This window comes from Euprymna scolopes, chromosome 33 (assembly GCF_053919585.1).
Source record: "Euprymna scolopes isolate OS-2025 chromosome 33, ASM5391958v1, whole genome shotgun sequence".
Classification (NCBI taxonomy): Eukaryota; Metazoa; Mollusca; class Cephalopoda; order Sepiida; family Sepiolidae; genus Euprymna; species Euprymna scolopes.
In genome coordinates this window covers 29,689,115-29,699,114 of record NC_136514.1, presented here as the reverse complement: position 1 = coordinate 29,699,114, position 10,000 = coordinate 29,689,115, and the positions used below count along the sequence as shown (strand labels likewise).

The 10,000-nt window shown below is 35.9% G+C and overlaps 1 protein-coding gene and 1 pseudogene across 1 annotated transcript in view; one reads left to right on the top strand and one right to left on the bottom strand.

Moving 5' to 3' along the window:
- Positions 1 to 10,000, top strand: part of LOC145258185 (programmed cell death 6-interacting protein-like) — a 277,740-nt gene that overhangs the window by 128,948 nt on the left and 138,792 nt on the right. The gene's annotated exons all lie outside the window — the stretch shown is intronic.
- On the bottom strand, positions 4,418 to 4,601 carry LOC145258546 (U2 spliceosomal RNA; annotated as a pseudogene).

The window sequence follows — 10,000 nt, the reverse complement described above, 5'->3', positions numbered from 1 at the left end:
CCACCTTTTGCTCCATTTGGCGAGCCACTATCTCAGGGCCAACAAAACAATTCCCATAGGAATGAAAGAAATTATTAAACGCTGAATTCAGGCGAGTACATAAGGTAACCTAGGGTGTTCGCACAAGCAGATATCGTGAACATTGCGTAGACGCTAGCCGATTGCCTTAGTTATAACTCCGTGGTCAGTGTCTACCCTTAAGTATTCTTAAAGTGGCTAGATAGTTATAATTAAATAATAATTATTCATTTTTACCAACTGACACTAGTATTTCAGGCTGATCATGAGATTCAAACCCAGCCATAAACAAATTTACATAGTCGCGATGCTGGACATGCTAATATTTTAAATAAATGGTCCCATGACATGCACACACAGGCATTGAGTCGTATATATACGAGGTGCTTTCAATAAGACTTTTTTTCGTATGCGCACTTTTATTGATAATACACACATGGAATTCTAGCTTCTTACAAAGTAATCTCCTCCGGCTGCAATGCATTCGTTGTACCATACCAACAACTTCTGGAAGGCCCCATGGAATCCTCTTGTGTGAGCGTGTCAATAACCCTCATCATGCCTCTTTCATCTCCTCAATCGTCTCATAACGACAGCTTCTAAGGTTTTCCTTGAGCTTAGGGAATAACCAAAAGTCACAGGGAGCAAGGTCTGGACGATAAGGAGGATGAGGAACTGTCTTGATGCCCATCTTGGTCAAATAGTCTGTGACAAGGGTCTAGTTGTGGCCTGGTACATTGTCCTGGTGGAAGTGCCACTGACCCGATTTAAAGAGTGTTAGCCTCTTCTGACAGAATCTCTTCCCGAACTCCCTTAAAACCTCAACATAGTATTCCTTGTGGACTGTCTGTCCAGTGGGAACTCAATGCATGTAGATCATGCCCGTGCTGTCAAAAAAAGGGCTCATGAATGAATGATGTATGAATTTGCTCTGTTTGGCCTTCTTAGTCTAGATAAGCCAACTTGCTTCTTCTGGGAACTCTGTTTCTTGGTCTCTAGGTTATAGCAGTTGATCCAGCTTTTATTGCAGGATCTGAATTGATCAGTCGATCATCTCCCTGCTATCATGACAATGCCTTTCTTTCCGATCTTCTCTGAGCACCCTTGGGACAAATCCGCTCAAATCTTCCGCATCTTCAGTTCCTCACGAATAATTGTGTGTACAGTTCCCACACTGACATCAAACTGTGCATTTATTGACTCTATAGACACACGACGGTCCTTATCCATTAAATTTTTTATTTGACTAATTAACTCTGGTGTTCTGACTTCCTTACTCCCACATCTCCCGACTCACAGACTCCCTGCCTTACTTGACTCTCTTATGCCACTCAAAAATTGATGCTCGATTCATGCAAGATGGCCCAAAAGCAGTCTGAAGCATTCCATACGTTTCTGTGGCATTTTTTCCAAGTGTAAAACAATTTTACTACATATTGTTCTAAAATGTCCTCATGTTTAGATTACATTTTTTTAAAATTCACCAGCTGTGACAATTAGGCTTTAGTAGAGTGTATTCCAATTCCTGTTGTAGCTGTTCATTTGAACCTGCAATCATAAAAATTGGTCAGTCGTCTCATAAGATGTATAGCAATAACATACCGAATTTTCAAGTGTCTATGACAATTTTAAATACATACACAAAAATAGTCTGGAAACTTATTGCAGCCACCTTGTATATCATATATATATATATATGTATACACACACACACACACACACACACACACACACACACACACACACATATATATATATGCATATATATATGCGCATATATATATATATATATATATATATATATATATATATATATATATATATATATATATATATATATATACTAGCAAAAGTACCCGTCGTTGACTGGGTTCAAAAACAGCCTACAGAAAATGGACTCTGATTTATGAAAGTATGATAGGTTATGAAAAGGAAGGGTTGTAAAGAGATAGCTTCGAATTTGGGGGTATCAAAACCAAAGCAAAATATGATGAAAGTAAAAATAAAATAGATAAACCCCATAATTTATTATACCATACCTGTTCACACAGAAACACTTATCACAATATTCTGTGGATCTATATTAAAAAACCTTGTTAAACTTTGTGACATATTTCCATTCTATGGAGGTCAGGTCAGGCGCGAACGAACACCCCATAATTTTATTATACCATATTTCTTCAAACTGAAACATAATTATCAAAGTATACTTACGCAGATAGATATGAAAAGTCTTTATTAAAGTTTGTGCCTATTTCCATTCTATGGAGGGCAGGCACGAACGTAGACCCCACAAGTTTATCTTCTATCATTATATGTAATCAGTTTTTTAAAATAGTCAACCATATATGAGCCTATTCGTGACCCCCCACACACACACACACACACACATTCAGCTTTATATATAATATATATATATATATATAATATATATATATATATATATATTATACAAGATGACGTCATCTATAATTTTAATTGATCTATTTTGTTCCTAATGAATCCCACACTAGACACCGCATCTCCGCTATGTTACCTAGCATCTTCTCTACTCTTCTGATGAGAAGCATTAGGCTTCGAAATGCCTTGGCATAAAGAGTCCCTTCTATTCCCCAACTAATTGTCTGTATTCCCTTATTGAATAAATGAACCAATCTATATTTACCAATATATAGTTTTTGTGACTTCCTTTCCCATTACTATTGTTCTCATATATATATATATATATATATATATATATATATATATATATATATATATATATATATATATATATTCACCAATTTATAGTCTTTGTGACTTCATTTCCCATTCCTATTGTTCTCCTATATAAGCTCCAATGATACTTTTGAGCTATATATTGTCCAGATTAGTCTCCACTTATAGAATTGAGCTCACTCTTTTCTTCCATGCACTAAGCTATATATATATATATATGTGTGTGTGTGTGTGTGTGTGTGTGTGTGTGTGTGTGTGTGCGTGATGGTGTGTGTAGCAAGTTATGAAGATATATACGCCAATTAAACTGCACAGAATTTTCTGTGTTTCATCTCCGTTAGGCTAATATTTTAATTTTAATTTGTTTATTTTTTTTTAATAATTAAGAAAATAGTTATTATGCACCTAGGAGTACTCTTTCTTGCCTTGACAGAGTACAAAACCGAGCAAAACCTAGTGAGGTCAGATTGTCTTAAGATATTAGCTTCCCGACCTAAAAGGCTCTAAACATTTATATTATTGTTTTTCTTTTTTTCCTTTCTTTTTGCAAAACTCAATCATGTTCTGCAAATCAAAAAACAAAAACAATAATTTTCTTCTACAAAACAACCAAGCCAAAAACTATGAATAAATGTTTGAAGATATAAATAAAATTGAAGCATAAAAAATGTTACTAAAATTACCAGATTAGACATTAAATAACTCAAAAAAGGGTTGATATTCCATAAGATAAAACAACAAAATGAATGAATATTTGAAGATATAAAGAACTTGAAGCATAAAACCTTTTACCAAAATGGCTAGATTAGACATTGAATAACTCGAAAAAGGGTTGATATGCCAAAGAACAAAACAACTAAACCAAACACTATGCATAGAATAATAAAGAACTTCCATGAGCAAAGTTTCTTTCCAAGAACTACTCGCCTGTTGAACACAATACCACAGGGCTATTTCCCAGCTGACTACAACATGATTGTTTTCGAGTCTAATGCTAACAGATTTTTGTCGAGTCGTCCTCTTGAATAATCAAAGGACCGATTTTGGGGCAACTGACTTTTCCCCATTTAAAAACAAACCTTATTTTGTTGGGAGGGAAGTAACTAGGAACAATCTATCCATCTCAGTAACCGTTGTCCTCAAGTAGACTTTCGGCCTTGATAAGCGGTGATTCATTCGTAAAAACAGAACCCATTAATATCCCTGACTAACACAAATACTTAGTCAGCTGACTCAAAGAAAAGGCCCATCCAGTACAAGTCTTTTCCCTGATGAATAAGAAAGGACACCTGTTTTATGAGTCAGCTAATATTGATAATATTGTAGTTAAATTAAAATTGGTAGCAATGATTTTACCTTCCCATGATGCACCTGGACAACATATGGTCCGTGTTTTGTTTTTTTTTTTTTTTTTAGCAACTTGACAATTAGCAAACAAGATTATTGTGAATTGATCTGAATCAGATATGGAATTCCTTTGTGACAAACATATTTGTTTTCATTTGGTTTTGAGAAAAAGAAAAAAAAAAGAAGAAAAATACGTCGTGACCAACAGAAGAGCGAGGCAATTGATTTGGGTGGATTTTCAAAGTTTATAAAAATATAGTATTTCTTAAGTTTCTTTAAACGATCACTATGCCCCTATTTACTTGCCTCCCCACGAGGGCAGGGTTAGACACAGGGTCGGTTTTTAATGTGGGGGAAAATCCAGATCCCCAAAAAGAGGGTCTCCTGAATAGGAACAAAAATAAAAATTGCCTCAGTCGAGAAGGATCTATCATCCACTGATCGAGGTCAGAAAGGTGAAATGTAGCATCAGAACAGATACTACACTTTGTTCCTAGCCAAAGGGCCAAGGAAGTTAAAAGATGGCTATATTAGTCAAACCATTCTTTACAGAAGTGGTGGTGGTGGTGGTGGTGGTGGTGGTGGTTGAGGAACCACCAAATCGAGTTCAAATCTAATCAAAGAGACTGGTAATGAAGCTATTTTATAACCAAAAAAATAAATACTTCAGGTTTTTGTCATTTGGCCGTTGAGAAAAAATAAATCTACAATATAAATCTCACCTGTCTGTTTAAATATATGTATGTATGTATTTATATATGTATGTCTGCCTAAAACTTTCAACAGAGGTGACAAATTTTCATGAGATTGGTATCGTTTTGAAGCTCGGCCCTTCGGACGACAAATATAAAAAAACTGGCTAAAAGCATTAATTCCTTCACCCTCAACTGGGCATTTTTCCTTCCAGTCCAACATAAACAAATTCCTGATAAACCGCCCCCTTAAGTAAGACACTTTATCAAATCTCCATTACTAACGATTACTATGATATTGTCCCATTGATTACTGCACACGCAATAACCCTTATCCCGAGTGGCCTCCAGGACTTGATAAGTGGTGACTACAATGTAAAAAAAAAAAGGGGGGGTCGCTTGTTTCGCTGATATTTTCGAAAGTTATCCCTTCTTTTCGATTGAATAGCCTTAATTTAAAGCTTCGCCACTTCCGGTTTGGCGATAGATGCAATGGAAAAGAGTTTTCTTTTCCGCCTTCGCAATACAGGTTCGAGCCTGCCTGCCAACTACCACTTTTCTTTTTCTTGCTCAACACACACCTCCAAACACCCGGGCAACGCCGAGCACCCAGGCTAGTACATAAATAGAAGGAAAAAATATATATATCATGACCGAAAAGAAGGATGAGACTATTGATTTAGGGGATTTTCAAAGTTTATAAAAATGTTACATTTTTAAAAAAAATTTTTTAAATATTACTATGTCAGTCATATCATTCCTTATAACGGAGTGGGGACAGATACTAAATCCAAACGCGGAATCAAATAAATCGAGTTCGAATCCAATTAAATTTATTGCATTTGCTTAGTATAGAAACAAGCAATAAAAGTGTTTTGCAACCAAATTAAAACCCCGAATTGAAAAGAATCCACCAATTTTAATGAAATTTTCAGTATTTATCAATTAATAAATGACTATTCATATAAAGTCTTAGCTGAGCATCTGGCATTGCCCGGTCATAAAATATGGTTAAATAAGATATTTTAATTTATGCACATTTTGTATTTATTATTATAGAGTCAATTCTCTATCGAACATAACATATTTTTTTTTTTTTTCTTTTTTACATGGGGATCACCACTTATCAAGGTCCGGAAGCCACTCAGGGATAAGGGTTTTTTTGTGTACAATAATCGATGGGATAATATCGTAGTAATAGTTGGTATTGGAGATTTGATAAAGCGTCTTACTTAGGGGGGCGATTAATCAGGAATTTGTTTATGTTGGACTTGAAGACGTCCAAGTTGTAGTCAGGTGGGAAGCAGGCAAACGGAAGAGAATTCCACAGGCGTGCACTTCTCAGAAAAAAAGCTATGTTCATGGAATCCACATTTTGATTAAGGCACAGATAAAGAGTGGGGGAAATTACTGACAGTGGTTTTAGCTAGACAGGTGTTTATCATGAAGGATTGGCGAGGGGGGACCAGAGATTGGAGCTCGGACGAGCACTTGCCATGGAAATAACGATAAAACAAAGACAGGCTCGCAACGTCTCTTCTGCGAGAGAGAGATTGCAGGGAAGAGAAGAGAGCATCCCCCACTAAGCCACGACATTATATTATATTGTATCCAATATATAGTAATGATTTTAAAAGTAAAAAAAAAAGAGAATATGACTTGAGTGCCGTCAGCTAGAATCGAAACCAAAACATATAGCACTCCAGTCTTGGTTGTCACTATTTGAGCTATCGTCAGATGAATAAGAAATAGTTAAAAATGAACTGACTTGAACGTGTAAATTCATATATTTGTACATGCATACAAATAACACGTTTAGTTGACTTACGCCTGCCAAGTTCCCTTTTTTTTCAATTTTGACCCCCCCCTAGCAGCTATGTTTACCAGTTAAAACCCCATAAAAAGAATGGTCCACAAAAAAGGAAATCATTTGATCCACCTTGTGCTGCTCTGCAACCTTGTGTCTCGGTGGAGATGCACTTTGAAAAAATGGAGACACACACACAGACAAACATTGTGAATTTTAAAAATTAGATTTATTTTATTTGTCCTATTACTACTCATCTCATTCTATTATCAAGGTTTTAGAATTATATAGATAGGGACGGACATTGAAAGTGAAAGCAACAATATATTCTTGGAACTTTCAAAGTTTATAGAAATGTTACATTCTTTAATTTCTTTAAAAGATAGCTACGCCAGTCAAAACATTCTTTACAGAGTGTGTGTGTATGGGGAGGAGTGTAAGGAGTCCCAACACGCGATCAACCAAATTGATTTCAAATCCAATCAAAGGTGTCGGCAATGAATGTGTTTTACAAGCCCCAAATTTGTAGCAAGTCTGCAGGCCGGTAATAATCAAGACAAACACAGTGGTATAGTTAACAAACACATGTATTAGCAAAAGTATGTTACAGAAGTACACGTCATACTCTTGCGGCCATAACTGCCATGAATCGTTGTTATTTATTTTCTTCCCATTCATTGCAGGAAGAAGTGACATAAGGTCAAGAGGTAAGGAGAGTCAAGGCAGCGTCCTTACAGGCGGAGCACTCTGGTCTAGCACAAATTGCCTGGACAGTTCTGTTAGCACTCTCCAGTTTGGGCGCTTCAGGTAATAAACAATAAACTTACTCTATCCAAAAAATGTGAGGCAAAGCCTAGGAAGGTGGACTTTCTAAGACTACTCACAACTAATACCTCAGCCCGCCAGATAAAAGGCCACCGAAATGACCCAGTTTCTGCCGGACTGATTGTCAAGATTCAGATTCTCAACTAACATATATCGGTGATCGGAGCAAGCGGCTAAATAAAAGGCATGAATCACTATCCTATCACGGATTAAAAATATCTATATTTATAGTCTTTGGGCGAGTTCATTATTTCTGAAATAGGTATAGCAGTTTACTCCCAAAACAAAAATGGATATCTCCAATTGAAAAAACTCCAAAAATTCATAGAATTATCAGATCGCAATGAAATTTTCAGTATTTATCTATACACATGTAAAGTTGAGTTTCTTGTTGCACTGACATTGATATTAAAAGCCTGCTTTTTTTCTATTTAAAAATTATTAAAACAGATTTCTTAATATACTCAGTCAGAACATGCGAGTGATTTCATAAAAATAATTAAAAAGGATATCTTGAAAACTTAAATAATGTCGCAGTTGCATAAGAGATTAATTTTCATTTGTATGTGTGTGCAGTGGCGGTAGATTAAATGTCGAGATGCGATTCGAACGAACGCTTACCTTTCTGCGATTTAGGACATCAATGCTTCTTTATCCATAAATGTGAATGGGTGCTTTTTCGTATTACAACGAAAATTGAAAATCAAAATCTTGAATTTCAAACAAAACAAATGGTATCTATTTATTTAATGTTACAATAATGAACATATCCCAAAATTACGAAAAACGATGAGATAGAAAATTAATTATTAATGAAAATAATTTTCAAAGAAAATTAGTAAAAATTTATAGTTTAACTTAAAAAAAAAATGAATAAATAATATCGTAAGTATCGTAACAGGAGAGGTAATTATTTCCTGAAAACTGAAAACCTTAGTCCAATTCCAAACTATGAGTTAATTCCCTTGTTTTTTTATGTCACGTGTCCTAAACAAATATGACGAAGCATTTTTTTTTTCGTAAAGTTTGAAAATTCTTGTTTTATTTAATAATGCGATAATATTTTTCAAATTGAGACATGACAGTTAAGTAGACTATCATTGTTTTTAGTTGAAACTAGCAAAGTCCCAACCTTAACATTTAACCGTGACCTTGAAAAATAGTGTGCACCACCCCTAGGTCGGAGATCATCATATCCGGTTTGGTCGAGATCAGGTCAGTGGTGTGGGCTGTAGGAGAGTATATATACATATGCTATGACCTTGACCTTTCACCATAATCTTGAAAAATGGTGTGCACCATCCCTAGGTAGAGGACCATTATCATGCTAGGTTTGATTATGATCGGTCTAGTGGTTTGGGCTGTAGAAGATTTGTACACACAGGCAGACACACGAACACTATTACTTTATATATATAGATTGACATAAAATGTAAGTAGATACACTAGAACCCCTGGATATAGTGGCCCTAGGATACGTTTTTTTTTCAGGTTACGATGTGGAATACAATGTTTTCCTGGCAGCTGGTTACGGTATTTTCCCTGCCTTACGTTGTTATGGATAATATTATTTAATTATATACATGTGAATATATACGGCAGTGTCAAACCTGACATAGTTATATGGAATAAGTCAGAGAGAGTTGCAACGTTGGTTAAGGTGAGTGTCCCTAATGATGGAGGTCTGAACAGAGCTGAAAAGGAGAAACAGACCAAATATCAAGGTCTCATGTATGATATGAAAAGAAACTGGAATCTTAGGCAGATATCAATCATACCAGTTATTATAGGTGCCACAGGGCTTATGAAGAAGAACCTGAAGTCCTACCTAACTAATATTCCTGGTGAACCAAGTGCAGAAGAGATCCAGACAATTGCATTTAAGGGAACAACGAGGATACTAAAAAGAGCTCTCGGTTGGTTTCAATAAAAGGTAAAGCAATCTTGGCAGCTGGTTTGGCTGCCTCATACCCAGCATTACAATCTTCAAAGGAAGAAAAAAAAAAAAATAGTGTTTTTTGTTACTAAATTTTAGTGCTGTATCCTGGGGTTCTACTGTACCGACAACGATGCCTCCATTCAGTCTTGAAAGACAAAGGATACCCCCTGTAGGGGCAGCTGCGCGTGTAATTGTGAGGCAAGAGTTGCACAATCTCCAACCACACCTCTCATGAACGAAACTGTTTGAGTCCAGTGGCAAGGAGAAGACCAGGACGACTAGAAACAATGCCGAAATAAGCAAAGAGCACATACAGCACCTGGAAGTCCCAAATGGTCACCCATTTAGTACCGACCAGGCTCAACTTAACTTCGGTGATCCAGCGGGAACCGGTGTGTCAACATGATTATGCCGTATACTACTGCACCATTGTTTTTTTTTTTAAATTGAAATCGTTTTTGACTTTCAAATTTTGCTCTAATAACAAAGAAGCACCAATGAATGTTCCACATGACCATACCAGCATAATCGATTCATCCTTAAGATAACCCAACGCTGGATAAGTGTGGTGTTTTCAGCAAATCCTGTGGCTTAATGTGTTGAGTTTGGTAGGCATAAAGAAACTTAACATTTTTTTTAATTAAGCAAGATAAT